The 15,818-nt window shown below is 33.3% G+C and overlaps 1 long non-coding RNA gene and 1 other non-coding gene across 2 annotated transcripts; one reads left to right on the top strand and one right to left on the bottom strand.

Annotated features, from left to right (window-relative positions):
* Positions 1-10,247: 10,247 nt before the first annotated feature.
* LOC125805038 (uncharacterized) lies at positions 10,248-12,400 on the bottom strand. The gene is made up of 3 exons (XR_007441314.1): positions 11,743-12,400; positions 11,539-11,619; positions 10,248-10,584 (listed from the first exon to the last, which is right to left on the bottom strand). It is a non-coding gene; the product is annotated as an uncharacterized LOC125805038 (long non-coding RNA).
* A 741-nt stretch (positions 12,401-13,141) lies between these two features.
* trnae-uuc (transfer RNA glutamic acid (anticodon UUC)) lies at positions 13,142-13,213 on the top strand. The gene has a single exon. It is a non-coding gene; the product is annotated as a tRNA-Glu (tRNA).
* The last annotated feature ends 2,605 nt before the right edge of the window (positions 13,214-15,818 follow it).

Below are 15,818 nucleotides of genomic sequence, written 5' to 3'. Positions count from 1 at the left end.
GTCCAGGGATTCTCTTGACTTTTTTTTTGTTTTTCCTGCTTAATGACACCTGTTTAACTCTCCAAGGATTATTACATACTAACCCTGCATTCACACTAGCAGTCAACAGTGCAAAAAGCAACCTGTATTCTCCAATGAAAGTACACGATTTGTAGCCACGATTTAGTGACAAGCAACAGGGCGACTCATTCATGATGAAAAACTCATTTCTGACGGTGAAGCAAAACTTTAAATTCATTCGTCAAACAAGACATGCATATTTGTACATACATACAAGAGAGAATATAAGGGGCACTGTCAATCAAACTTATTGACAGGTGACCTTTTGACCTTTGCACTATCAATCAAACTTTTTGACAGGTGACCTTTTGACCTTTGCTAGTTGCCCTTTGACCTCTCCCCCACAGCACATGCCTCCTTTTCTGGAATGTGACCTTTGACCCCTCAGATCACCCTATGATGCTGTCAGTTATTAATTATGTTTTCAATCATCTGTAATTACTTTTGACCTTTGCCATGTGCCCTTTGACCCCTCCCCACACCCCGTGCCTCCTTTTCTGGAATGTGACATTTGACCCCTCAGATCACCCTATGATGCTGTCAGTTATTAATTATGTTTTCAATCATCTGTAATTACCATTGACCCCTCAGATCCCCTGACCCTTGAACTCTCTTAATTATTTTTCTGACATCAATGACTACGAGTCTCCGGTAATTATGTTTTCAATCATCTGTAATTACCCCTGCCATTCGTCATTCATGTTTTGGATATGAGGTAATTTAAACCATGGTGACACACCGCCCCGCCCATCCCTCCGCCCTTCCTGCCCCATCCCCACCTCTTCCCGTCCCGCCCAGCCCCGCCCCCATCATTATTCAGATTGTCCTGATTGGTCAAAAAAATTCCCGCCAAAAGTATTGACCAATAAGGTTGTTATTCCTATGGAGCAATCACAGCAAGCCTGCGAGTGAAATGTGTATTTAAGAGTTAGCGAGATGTGTGAAGGACCGAGAGAACGGAGCAATGGCTTGTGTTTCTGAGGTTGCTGAAAACCAAAGCTTCCCATACCGAGATTCGAACCCGGACCGTCTGGATGAAAGCCAGAAATCCTACGCGTTAGACCATATGGGAGGATCTGTAGAAGAAGAGCACGATGACGAGAATCTAAAAAGGTACCGAACAATGGAGAGCATTCCTGAACCAATCGCTCAAGGAGCGCTCAAGACTCGAGTCTGGCGTTTGTCAGATGGAACTTACTTTGGATATGTTTTTCTTAAGGATATATATAGTGTTGCTATGTACGTCGGAAAAACGGTTAGATACGATGATGCCTCAGCTCGTTTTACTTTGAACCATATAGAATGGTTTAGCTTCAGAGGACACTGCTCTGTTTTTAATGCCTACGTCAATTACAGAAATACAGAATGCAGCCCATTTTTTCAGGAGAACATGAATTTAATTTGGAAACCTCTGAATACAGGAAAGTCTAGGCGTTTTAATCTCGCGCTGGTTATGACAAGCCTCGGATGTAATGTAAGCCTCAGTGTCATTCAAGATTTAAAATGCTATGCAATTGAAAATGACCTGCACTCGCGCGATTTCCAGGTTGTTTTTAATTCAGAAGACTTCAAAAGAATGAATCGTGTCTACTTTGCAATAATTGACAGTTTGTTCTATATGAACAAATAGATTTTCTGATTATTGTCAAACATACAAAACCAACATTAATTATATTCTTAAACATTACCCTTTTAGGTACCACTTTATAATAAGACTACCTTTATAAAGGGTTTATAAATTGTTTACAATTAGTTTATTAATGGTTACTAATTAGGTTGTAAATGCCTTAAAAACCATTAATAATCAGTTATAACACATACGTAGAAAGGGCAACAATGACCTGTTGTTTGCCAAATAGTGAACCCACAGCCATCTATATTGTTAAATTTCAGATCTTTTCAGATACTCACTTACTTTGTCTTCTCCATCTAACTCAACTTGCTTCTCCATCTCCATATCCTCCATCAGTCAACATCAGTTTAACCAGTTAACTCCCAAGTTTAATCATTCCACCACTAACTCTTTTAGTCATTTATAATAATGTGGTGTATATTATCATATGAAATAATAAAAACCTTGACATTTTCAGCATACTATCTGAAATCATCCTTGGGGTTGTCACAGATATTGATATAATGTTGCCAGGCGCTAATGTTCAAAGAACATGAAAGTGCTGTTGTGATCCTTAAGGTTGAGTGGAATCTTCTTTAGGACAGCATTCCAGATGTAACTTCCTTTACTGGTTTGCTGCAGGCAATTTCACTGCAAGTAATTACTGCAGCTCCCAGCATGTAGTTTTCCATTTTGCTTTTGCCGATCAAGATTTTCAAATTGTAGATGAGTATTTGTTAATGAGTTACAAACACTTATAACCACTAAAAGGGAGCCTTATTGTAAAGTGTAAAACACGTCACTATTTATTAATGAGTTACAAACACTTATAACCACTAAACAGGAGCCTTATTTTAAAGTGTAAAACACTTCACTATTTATTAATGAGTTACAAACACTTATAACCACTAAACAGGAGCCTTATTTTAAAGTGTAAAACACTTCACTATTTATTAATGATTTACAAACACTTATAACCACTAAATAGGAGCCTTATTTTAAAGTGTAAAACACTTCACTATTTATTAATGATTTACAAACACTTATAACCACTAAATAGGAGCCTTATTTTAAAGTGTAAAACACTTCACTATTTATTAATGATTTACAAACACTTATAACCACTAAATAGGAGCCTTATTGTAAAGTGTAAAACACTTCACTATTTATTAATGAGTTACAAACACTTATAACCACTAAATAGGAGCCTTATTGTAAAGTGTAAAACACTTCACTATTTATTAATGAGTTACAAACACTTATAACCACTAAACAGGAGCCTTATTTTAAAGTGTAAAACACTTCACTATTTATTAATGATTTACAAACACTTATAACCACTAAATAGGAGCCTTATTGTAAAGTGTAAAACACTTCACTATTTATTAATGAGTTACAAACACTTATAACCACTAAATAGGAGCCTTATTGTAAAGTGTAAAACACTTCACTATTTATTAATGAGTTACAAATGTAAGTGATATTTAAGACTACTTTTCTACGTAATATATGAAATATGTAGTATATACATTCATCTTTTATTTTATTTTAGGATCAGAATGTTTCATTGTTGAAACTGTGACAGACTGTGATGCTGTGACAGACGAAAGTGTGCTATATCATCCATTTCAAAGTAAGTTTTTATTAATTTTTGATTAAAAATAATTATTTAATTTCAAACGTGATGATTTGATTCCTTCAATATGAAACTCAAATTTTATATATTTATATTTACTGATGTAGTAATTTAATTTACTTTCTAAAAAGTTACATGATACATTTAAGTAAACTACTGTAACAGTTGTTTTTAACAAACTTTGCTAAAAATGTACAAAAGTATATTTGGAAATAAGTATTTTAGAAGTATACTGAATTACATTAAACTGAAAGTCTATTTAAAATACACTATATTGTACTTTTTAAAAAGTATGATCGAATTTCACTTTCAAACATTTGATGAAAGCATAATATTAATGTACTTTTAATATATTTTAAGTAATTGCATAAATCTATTAGCATATTTACAGCATACTTAGAAACTTCTCAATATGTTTTAAGTATAGTATATATTTTATATATTAAGTAAGTATATATTTTTTTCACCAGGGTTAGTAGCCTCATTTCATGACATTTCATGTGGTTCATTCACACCTTGACTATTTTTGTCAAAAATATTAGAAAATATATTTTTTTGATTTATCATTTCTCAGTTTTTTTTGTTACGACACATAGAATGTACAGTATACAGGTGTAAAATGTTTCATTTTGTTTCTTTTTTTTGCTGATGCTTATGCTTTTTTGCTCTTTTTCTCTATGTGTGTGTATAAGTGTGAGTGAACACTCACTAAAAGATGTGTGCACATTATTGCTGCAAGATTGTTAAGCATCCAGCTCTGCAGATGTAAAGAAAAGCATGAACATAACCAGTTAACAAAGATATGGAGCAACAAATACACCAGAGTATGTTAAAGACGCTCTCTAGAATAGCACTGTAAATAAACCCTGCTACAAGTACAGGACAGTATTGAATAACAGTGGTCACTGTGATTATCAGAATTATGCTAACTGCTTTTCTCTTTGCCTGATTAGCCTCGTCTCTCTCCTTCCCTTTCTGACCTGGACCTGGATGCTTCAGTGCCCTGACTACAGCTAAACAGCAGAATAGTTTAATAATGAGGAAAACTGACCAAAGTGGCAGGACAGTATAAATAAAGATGTTATTAACATTTAAGGGAATGAACATACAGATTATACAATAGCCAAGAACTCCCATCCATGCAGCAGCAGAACATGCCAGCCTGTATCTCAGGGGCTTGTACTTCAGGAAAGTGACAGGATGGACCACCGCCATGTAACGCTCCACACAGATCAAACAGAGAAACAGAGGACGGGCGCAGATAAATACTCCCCCCCCCATAAAAACTACTAATGGTGTAAATTCTAAACAGACAAAACTAAGAACATAGAATAAACAGCGTATGCAGATGAACATCTCGTTAACAGTCAGATTGAGGCCGAAAAACTCAGACACAACCGCACTTCCTTTTCTCATCAAAATAAGCCACAAGACGTAGGAATTGATAGGTAAACCCACAATGAAATTGATTGCATAACCTGGAATGTACATAGGGTCTGTATATCCTGCCCCAAGGATTCCTGCTTGTAGTATTTCTAAACAGGTTTGAGATGGGTGTGCTGGAAAGCCCATCAGAGACGTTCATCTTCAGAGTGCACACCCCTTCTCACGATAAAATATGAAATCTGAAATAAATTACACAAAGAAAATTATATAAGGGCCAAATATAATGAAACAAACAGTCTGTTTTCTTTATCAGAACAAATTCATTGTATAGTGTTTTTTTTTTTTTTTTTTTTTGTGTATAGATCTAGATCAACATAGATCTAACGTGTTCAGTTGATATAGTCATGATAAATATCATAACTACCATAGTAAACCATAGTAATGAGTTAAAAACAGTTAAAAAGTGATCTCACCTTTCAGTCATAAACAGAATGCAGGATACCACAAGAAGAATACATTAGTATATTAATTTAATGGACTGACTAATTATCAATTCACATTAGTTTAAACATTATTAATCATTATATTTTAACTTAATTAAATTCTAAATTCATTATAATTTACAGCATTCTTAAGCCTAAAATTGTACAAATTAGTGTTGTGTAAAATGTCTTAACTAGTATTATTTAACAATGTTCATTACTGTCATAAGTACTGTGATGCATCCTTCCTGTAAATTGTTTCTGAGTTCAGCATTGTTGAGAACTGCACCCTTAAAATGATCAGTGTATTGTTCTGAGAACAGCAACATCTTTATCTGATACACAGATGCTCTTCTTTGTCATCAGTTTCAACTTAAAGTGATGTTTATTTGATGGGGTAGGATTTGGTGGTCTACTAGGTTTTGTATAGTTATTAGGGTTTCTCTATAATATTAAATAAATAAAATCTAATTAAATCCAAGCTCAAATGTTACACAATAAATGGTAAATAAATTGATTCTTATGAGTTTTTCTACTACTGTAAATATGCCATTTTAAATACAACAGCATTAATATACAATAACCTTTTTTCAAATCATTATGTATATATTTTACTTTAAAGTAAGTAAACGTCAGAAGATATTCCATAATAAAAATATATATATTTCTTAATGCATACGTACTGTATAGGCAGAAAAACTTTAGATCCATAAGTAGTCAAGAAAAGCAGACATCTGGCTAATTTACCATAAAAGGCATCTGTTTGAGTGTGTGTGTGTGTGTGTGTGTGTGTGTGTGTGTGTGTGTGTGTGTGTGTGTGTGTGTGACTTTATTTAATTTATGACATGTGATTTTTCATGCATTTAAATGTATGCTAAGCTAATGTCAGTAAGGTAAATGCCAGTAATGTTTGACATGAAGGGTAGCAGTTTTATGTAGCATACATCAATGTAAATTCAATAAATATTGACTAAATGCAATAAAAAAATTCAAACAAAAAAAACTTTTCATGTGATGTAAACTACATCCAACATCAACAAAAATAAAATCTACAGCCAGAGTTATGTGGTTATGTGACAGTTCTTTCAGTTATAGGCAGTTCAGTTATAAGCATTGATATACTGTATGACGTGTACTATTTTAATGGTAGCAGTATAACATGGTAGAGTTATATGTTAATCCCTGGTTTAACACTAGAATGACAAAGACAGTAATTTTGATTAATTATTTACACAAGAAACCACCTGTATAAGCGGATGGGTTACTTTTATTGTATTAGATTATTTTTTGCATTGTTATGGAATTTTTACTACAGAACACAATAAGTGCACATGAACAGCTTCTCTTTTTAATGCTATTTCAGTGTCTGACCGCTGCTATTGTTCACCTCAGAAACAGCTCAGAATCATGCTTTCATTTACTAAACACAGTAAATGTAAAACTGTATATAAACAGTACATAATCACTTTTTTTTTTACACAAATACCAATGTTTAAAATCTCTCTCACATTATTTATGTTTCACTTAGAAATGACATAAACAAGGTGTAATAAGTTTCTTCAATGTATTAGAATTAGTCTACTCTTTAAGTAAATGTAAGTAATAAAGAAAATAAAAAAATAAGAAAAAAACACTCAAATATATTTCACCTCAATTAAGTGGGTACATAATTAGCAATAACAATAAGTAAATGATCAATATTGTTTTCAATCTGTAGAGTTATATTAGTAACTTTCACATGTATAAATAAGTAATTAGTATAAATATATAAATATTATATTATAAAGAAATAATAAAATATTATTAGTATAAGTAGTATGATTTTTATTTGTACAAGATTTTAAAATGAGGCCAGTTCAACAGCCTGATCTTTAATCTTATGTTGTGTTCAGTACAAATGCAAAACAAAAGAAACATGTAAATAAATTACAAACCAAATACAAATGTGTGAAAAAGGTCACCTGTCAGAGACAATGCATGAGTTTAAATTAATGTTGTTTAATTAATAATGTTAATGTTTGAGATACTATCTCAATATAATGACTTACTATCTCAAAATAATGACTTAGTATTTCAAAATATTTAGATAGCGGTTTACTTAATAATAATACAAGATTGTGTTGGATTATTTTTCATTTTTTAGGTGGCGGGAATGGGCTTTCATAATATTCTATGTGTTACAACAAAAAATGTTAAATCAGAAAAAATATTTTCTAATATTTTAAGCAGTTTGAATGTAGCTAGAGATTTGCTGTAGCTCTAGTTTTCGCAATTCTGCTTCAAGTTTGCAGTTCTTAAAAGATTACTATTGTAGTATTTTGTATCCTGCTAAAATTCATTTGTAACCATATATTGTACTCAAGCCAATTTTTTTTAGTAAAGGTTAATGTTAAATAATAACAATTGTCTTTCTTTCATTTATTTATACATTAACAAAGTTGAATATCTTACTCCCCTAATCTCCTTTACAACATTAATTTAAACTCATGCATTGTCTCTGACAGGTGACCTTTTTCACACATTTGTATTTGGTTTGTAATTTATTTACATGTTTCTTTTGTTTTGCATTTGTACTGAACACAACATAAGATTAAAGATCAGGCTGTTGAACTGGCCTCATTTTAAAATCTTGTACAAATAAAAATCATACTACTTATACTAATAATATTTTATTATTTCTTTATAATATAATATTTATATATTTATACTAATTACTTATTTATACATGTGAAAGTTACTAATATAACTCTACAGATTGAAAACAATATTGATCATTTACTTATTGTTATTGCTAATTATGTACCCACTTAATTGAGGTGAAATATATTTGAGTGTTTTTTTCTTATTTTTTTTATTTTCTTTATTACTTACATTTACTTAAAGAGTAGACTAATTCTAATACATTGAAGAAACTTATTACACCTTGTTTATGTCATTTCTAAGTGAAACATAAATAATGTGAGAGAGATTTTAAACATTGGTATTTGTGTAAAAAAAAAAGTGATTATGTACTGTTTATATACAGTTTTACATTTACTGTGTTTAGTAAATGAAAGCATGATTCTGAGCTGTTTCTGAGGTGAACAATAGCAGCGGTCAGACACTGAAATAGCATTAAAAAGAGAAGCTGTTCATGTGCACTTATTGTGTTCTGTAGTAAAAATTCCATAACAATGCAAAAAATAATCTAATACAATAAAAGTAACCCATCCGCTTATACAGGTGGTTTCTTGTGTAAATAATTAATCAAAATTACTGTCTTTGTCATTCTAGTGTTAAACCAGGGATTAACATATAACTCTACCATGTTATACTGCTACCATTAAAATAGTACACGTCATACAGTATATCAATGCTTATAACTGAACTGCCTATAACTGAAAGAACTGTCACATAACCACATAACTCTGGCTGTAGATTTTATTTTTGTTGATGTTGGATGTAGTTTACATCACATGAAAAGTTTTTTTTGTTTGAATTTTTTTATTGCATTTAGTCAATATTTATTGAATTTACATTGATGTATGCTACATAAAACTGCTACCCTTCATGTCAAACATTACTGGCATTTACCTTACTGACATTAGCTTAGCATACATTTAAATGCATGAAAAATCACATGTCATAAATTAAATAAAGTCACACACACACACACACACACACACACACACACACACACACACACACACACACACACACACACACACACACACACACACACACAAACTCAAACAGATGCCTTTTATGGTAAATTAGCCAGATGTCTGCTTTTCTTGACTACTTATGGATCTAAAGTTTTTCTGCCTATACAGTACGTATGCATTAAGAAATATATATATTTTTATTATGGAATATCTTCTGATGTTTACTTACTTTAAAGTAAAATATATACATAATGATTTGAAAAAAGGTTATTGTATATTAATGCTGTTGTATTTAAAATGGCATATTTACAGTAGTAGAAAAACTCATAAGAATCAATTTATTTACCATTTATTGTGTAACATTTGAGCTTGGATTTAATTAGATTTTATTTATTTAATATTATAGAGAAACCCTAATAACTATACAAAACCTAGTAGACCACCAAATCCTACCCCATCAAATAAACATCACTTTAAGTTGAAACTGATGACAAAGAAGAGCATCTGTGTATCAGATAAAGATGTTGCTGTTCTCAGAACAATACACTGATCATTTTAAGGGTGCAGTTCTCAACAATGCTGAACTCAGAAACAATTTACAGGAAGGATGCATCACAGTACTTATGACAGTAATGAACATTGTTAAATAATACTAGTTAAGACATTTTACACAACACTAATTTGTACAATTTTAGGCTTAAGAATGCTGTAAATTATAATGAATTTAGAATTTAATTAAGTTAAAATATAATGATTAATAATGTTTAAACTAATGTGAATTGATAATTAGTCAGTCCATTAAATTAATATACTAATGTATTCTTCTTGTGGTATCCTGCATTCTGTTTATGACTGAAAGGTGAGATCACTTTTTAACTGTTTTTAACTCATTACTATGGTTTACTATGGTAGTTATGATATTTATCATGACTATATCAACTGAACACGTTAGATCTATGTTGATCTAGATCTATACACAAAAAAAAAAAAAAAAAAAAAAAACACTATACAATGAATTTGTTCTGATAAAGAAAACAGACTGTTTGTTTCATTATATTTGGCCCTTATATAATTTTCTTTGTGTAATTTATTTCAGATTTCATATTTTATCGTGAGAAGGGGTGTGCACTCTGAAGATGAACGTCTCTGATGGGCTTTCCAGCACACCCATCTCAAACCTGTTTAGAAATACTACAAGCAGGAATCCTTGGGGCAGGATATACAGACCCTATGTACATTCCAGGTTATGCAATCAATTTCATTGTGGGTTTACCTATCAATTCCTACGTCTTGTGGCTTATTTTGATGAGAAAAGGAAGTGCGGTTGTGTCTGAGTTTTCGGCCTCAATCTGACTGTTAACGAGATGTTCATCTGCATACGCTGTTTATTCTATGTTCTTAGTTTTGTCTGTTTAGAATTTACACCATTAGTAGTTTTTATGGGGGGGGTATTTATCTGCGCCCGTCCTCTGTTTCTCTGTTTGATCTGTGTGGAGCGTTACATGGCGGTGGTCCATCCTGTCACTTTCCTGAAGTACAAGCCCCTGAGATACAGGCTGGCATGTTCTGCTGCTGCATGGATGGGAGTTCTTGGCTATTGTATAATCTGTATGTTCATTCCCTTAAATGTTAATAACATCTTTATTTATACTGTCCTGCCACTTTGGTCAGTTTTCCTCATTATTAAACTATTCTGCTGTTTAGCTGTAGTCAGGGCACTGAAGCATCCAGGTCCAGGTCAGAAAGGGAAGGAGAGAGACGAGGCTAATCAGGCAAAGAGAAAAGCAGTTAGCATAATTCTGATAATCACAGTGACCACTGTTATTCAATACTGTCCTGTACTTGTAGCAGGGTTTATTTACAGTGCTATTCTAGAGAGCGTCTTTAACATACTCTGGTGTATTTGTTGCTCCATATCTTTGTTAACTGGTTATGTTCATGCTTTTCTTTACATCTGCAGAGCTGGATGCTTAACAATCTTGCAGCAATAATGTGCACACATCTTTTAGTGAGTGTTCACTCACACTTATACACACACATAGAGAAAAAGAGCAAAAAAGCATAAGCATCAGCAAAAAAGAAACAAAATGAAACATTTTACACCTGTATACTGTACATTCTATGTGTCGTAACAAAAAAAACTGAGAAATGATAAATCAAAAAAATATATTTTCTAATATTTTTGACAAAAATAGTCAAGGTGTGAATGAACCACATGAAATGTCATGAAATGAGGCTACTAACCCTGGTGAAAAAAATATATACTTACTTAATATATAAAATATATACTATACTTAAAACATATTGAGAAGTTTCTAAGTATGCTGTAAATATGCTAATAGATTTATGCAATTACTTAAAATATATTAAAAGTACATTAATATTATGCTTTCATCAAATGTTTGAAAGTGAAATTCGATCATACTTTTTAAAAAGTACAATATAGTGTATTTTAAATAGACTTTCAGTTTAATGTAATTCAGTATACTTCTAAAATACTTATTTCCAAATATACTTTTGTACATTTTTAGCAAAGTTTGTTAAAAACAACTGTTACAGTAGTTTACTTAAATGTATCATGTAACTTTTTAGAAAGTAAATTAAATTACTACATCAGTAAATATAAATATATAAAATTTGAGTTTCATATTGAAGGAATCAAATCATCACGTTTGAAATTAAATAATTATTTTTAATCAAAAATTAATAAAAACTTACTTTGAAATGGATGATATAGCACACTTTCGTCTGTCACAGCATCACAGTCTGTCACAGTTTCAACAATGAAACATTCTGATCCTAAAATAAAATAAAAGATGAATGTATATACTACATATTTCATATATTACGTAGAAAAGTAGTCTTAAATATCACTTACATTCGATTTTGCATAGGATACATAGAACAATGTTAACTACTCACATTAATTAAGCTGAAAGATGAGTGATTCCTATTAAATTCCTATTAAACCATAAGAAACAGTCATTTAACTACTTAAAGGTAATTTTAATAAAAGTAATATATTGTGATAATTTCATATTAAAAGTTTTTTCTCTCACCAAAGTCCATATTGCGGTTGAAATCAAGGAGCGTCAAAGCGTTTGAGGTCTTCAAGCGTCTGTGTTGGCTCCAGAATGTAAATTGTGGATTACCAACGGGTTTTTATACAGTGATTTTGATTGATGACCTCAGGTTATGACATCACAGAAAAGAGTGGGAGGTGTGTGGTGTGTGTGAGTTTGTGTGTGTGTTTCATTTTTTTTTTTTAACAAAGGATTCAAAACATCAAAAGACACTGCTCTGTTTTAAATTTTGCTGATCTGATCAGAACATTCATTAAAAAACAATAGACTGAGGATTGTAAACCAATCCTGGGTAAATGGTTTACTGCATTTACCCCCGGCTGTTGAATCATCAATAGTCTATACTCTGTTGGGAGTCTGGAATCCCTTTTAGCCAGTTGCGCGTGAAGCAACATGTGAGAATCAAACAATGGGCTAGTTCACTAGTTCCTTTACCCATCAATACACTGATTGATCTAACTAATTCATATCTTACTCTCAGGAAACCGCCACCCCCCCACCCCTTAACTCCACCAGCAACCACTTACCTCTCTAACTATCTCAACTCACATGAAAGAGAGGTAATTTAGCTAAAGTATAGAAAAGTATAGGCTAAAAAAGTATTAAAATGTAATATAAAAGTTTAATGTTTAAGAATATAATTAATGTTGGTTTTGTATGTTTGACAATAATCAGAAAATCTATTTGTTCATATAGAACAGACTGTCAATTATTGCGAAGTAGACACGATTCATTCTTTTAAAGTCTTCTGAATTAAAAACAACCTGGAAATCGCACGAGTGCAGGTCATTTTCAATTGCATAGCATTTTAAATCTTGAATGACACTGAGGCTTACATTACATCCGAGGCTTGTCATAACCGGCGCGAGATTAAAACGCCTAGACTTTCCTGTATTCAGAGGTTTCCAAATTAAATTCATGTTCTCCTGAAAAAATGGGCTGCATTCTGTATTTCTGTAATTGACGTAGGCATTAAAAACAGAGCAGTGTCTTCTGAAGCTAAACCATTCTATATGGTTCAAAGTAAAACGAGCTGAGGCATCATCGTATCTATCCGTTTTTCCGACGTACATAGCAACGCTATATATATCCTTAAGAAAAACAAAACCAAAGTAAGTTCCATCTGACAAACGCCAGACTTGAGTCTTGAGCGCTCCTTGAGCGATTGGTTCAGGAATGCTCTCCCTTGTTCGGTACCTTTTTAGATTCTCGTCATCGTGCTCTTCTTCTACAGATCCTCCCATATGGTCTAACGCGTAGGATTTCTGGCTTTCATCCAGACGGTCCGGGTTCAAATCCCGGTATGGGAAGCTTTGGTTTTCAGCAACCTCAGAAACACAAGCCATTGCTCCGTTCTCTCGGTCCTTCACACATCTCGCTAACTCTTAAATACACATTTCACTCGCAGGCTTGCTGTGATTGCTCCATAGGAATAACAACCTTATTGGTCAATACTTTTGGCGGGAATTTTTTTGACCAATCAGGACAATCTGAATAATGATGGGGGCGGGGCTGGGCGGGACGGGAAGAGGTGGGGATGGGGCAGGAAGGGCGGAGGGATGGGCGGGGCGGTGTGTCACCATGGTTTAAATTACCTCATATCCAAAACATGAATGACGAATGGCAGGGGTAATTACAGATGATTGAAAACATAATTACCGGAGACTCGTAGTCATTGATGTCAGAAAAATAATTAAGAGAGTTCAAGGGTCAGGGGATCTGAGGGGTCAATGGTAATTACAGATGATTGAAAACATAATTAATAACTGACAGCATCATAGGGTGATCTGAGGGGTCAAATGTCACATTCCAGAAAAGGAGGCACGGGGTGTGGGGAGGGGTCAAAGGGCACATGGCAAAGGTCAAAAGTAATTACAGATGATTGAAAACATAATTAATAACTGACAGCATCATAGGGTGATCTGAGGGGTCAAAGGTCACATTCCAGAAAAGGAGGCATGTGCTGTGGGGGAGAGGTCAAAGGGCAACTAGCAAAGGTCAAAAGGTCACCTGTCAAAAAGTTTGATTGATAGTGCAAAGGTCAAAAGGTCACCTGTCAATAAGTTTGATTGACAGTGCCCCTTATATTCTCTCTCATACATGCATACATACATACATACTTACATTTAACCAGCATGCAAACCAAACCCACCAAAAGAGACAAACATGCACTGATGAGAGCCATTGAAATCAGGTAACAAAAATGTAAAGAATTTCATTTTCTGGCCATATATTGATGACTATGGCAATTTCGACTGATCTTTTTATTTGAGCATATAATCAATTCACCTGGTCCAGAACGCAGCAGCACGTCTGGTCTTAACCAGCCAAAATGGGTTAATGTCACCCCACTGCTTATTGAGGTCCATTGGCTACCAGTTGCTGCTCGTATTATACTTAAAGCTCTTACAATTGCCTACAAGGTGATGACAGAACAGCTCCTTCCTACCTGCACTCACTCCTGAAGGCTTACGCTACCTCCCGGCCGCTGCGCTCCTCCAATGAACGTCGCCCTGCTTTACCAATCTCAATCCACACAAAGCAATCCAGACTGTTCTCATACAGAGCTCCCCAATGATGGAACAAACTACCTTCCACTACCAGATCAGGAGAATCTCTCACTATCTTTAAGAAACTCCTGAAGACAGAACTCTTCAAAGAGCACATACTCTCCTAACACCTCTAACACACTAACTACTTATTACCTAATTTCCTTTTTTCCCTCCTTTCTTTCCTCTATGCCATTGTTTCCCTTTGTTTTTTCCCTTGAATTTCTATGTCTTCTATTTTTAAATTGTACATAATTATTGTAAGTCACTTTGGCGTCTGCCAAATCTAATGTAATGCTATGTAATGTAATCACTGGTTTTATTGCCACTTTGGCCATTTCCCCAAAGAAACAGAACCATGTTTTTGAATGTTTTCCCCCACAATTCGAAAAAGGGGCCAAGAGAATTCTGATTGGATCCATTATTTGGTAATAGTTGTGTGCAATAACCTGTTAAGGGGTTAACACTCAGATTAGACTTTAGGAAATATAGAGCAGAAACTGATCTACTGAACATCGACAAGTAGTGTACAAAGAGAATCTATTTTTCTGGATACATACTTTAAAAATATCTTTTCTGGAACAACAATACCCCCACAGTAATCAAGAATGCACAGCAGTGACTTTACTCTCTGAAAATACTCAGGAAAAAACAACCTACAGGAGAAGCTGCTGGTGTCCTACTATCTCTGCTTCATTGAGAGTGTACTGCCATACTGTGTCCACTGAAGTAAACATTTTTTTTATTTGTGGAAGTAATTGAATTAATCCAATCTGCCAAATGTTCAGTTTGCAACTTACAGGAATTAATATTTATAGAATGCGCCAGTGTCCTGGTTTTAGGTACCACTTTCAGAGGTCTTGTAGAGGGAATTGTTCAGATGGTCAATGGAGAAATACCTTATTAGACAAAATTTTGCCTATATTTCTGCTTATTAATGGTATTTTTACATTAAGTATATGTTAATGTGTAAATGTTGTTAAAATACTTTGGATCTGTTGTGAGTTACAGTAATAAAAAAAAACCCATACATTTTTAAGTTATTTTTATGTCCTTTGATCATGCAGTCTTTACATAATATAAAAGGTAGGCGGAGATTTCAAATTCCAAAAAAGTAAAAAAAAAATCTGTTTTGTTCTGTCAGAAATTAAATAAACAATATGTCAATAATTCTAATAAAATGTGCTGCTGCTTCAAAACATTTAATTACTGTTTAGATATGAATCCAATCCCACTCAATTACAGTCAGACTCAATGTGTGTGAGCGTGTGTTTGTGTGTATGTTATTTACAGCTATAAGTGTGCTGACAGGTCAAAGGTCAGAGTTGATGGAACGGTCAGGGGCCTGTCCCAACATTTGTGTGTT

The sequence above is a fragment of the Astyanax mexicanus genome, chromosome 1 (assembly GCF_023375975.1).
Source record: "Astyanax mexicanus isolate ESR-SI-001 chromosome 1, AstMex3_surface, whole genome shotgun sequence".
Lineage (NCBI taxonomy): Eukaryota > Metazoa > Chordata > Actinopteri > Characiformes > Acestrorhamphidae > Astyanax > Astyanax mexicanus.
The sequence above is the reverse complement of the archived record's forward strand: the minus strand, read 5'-3'. Positions and strand labels throughout refer to the sequence as shown.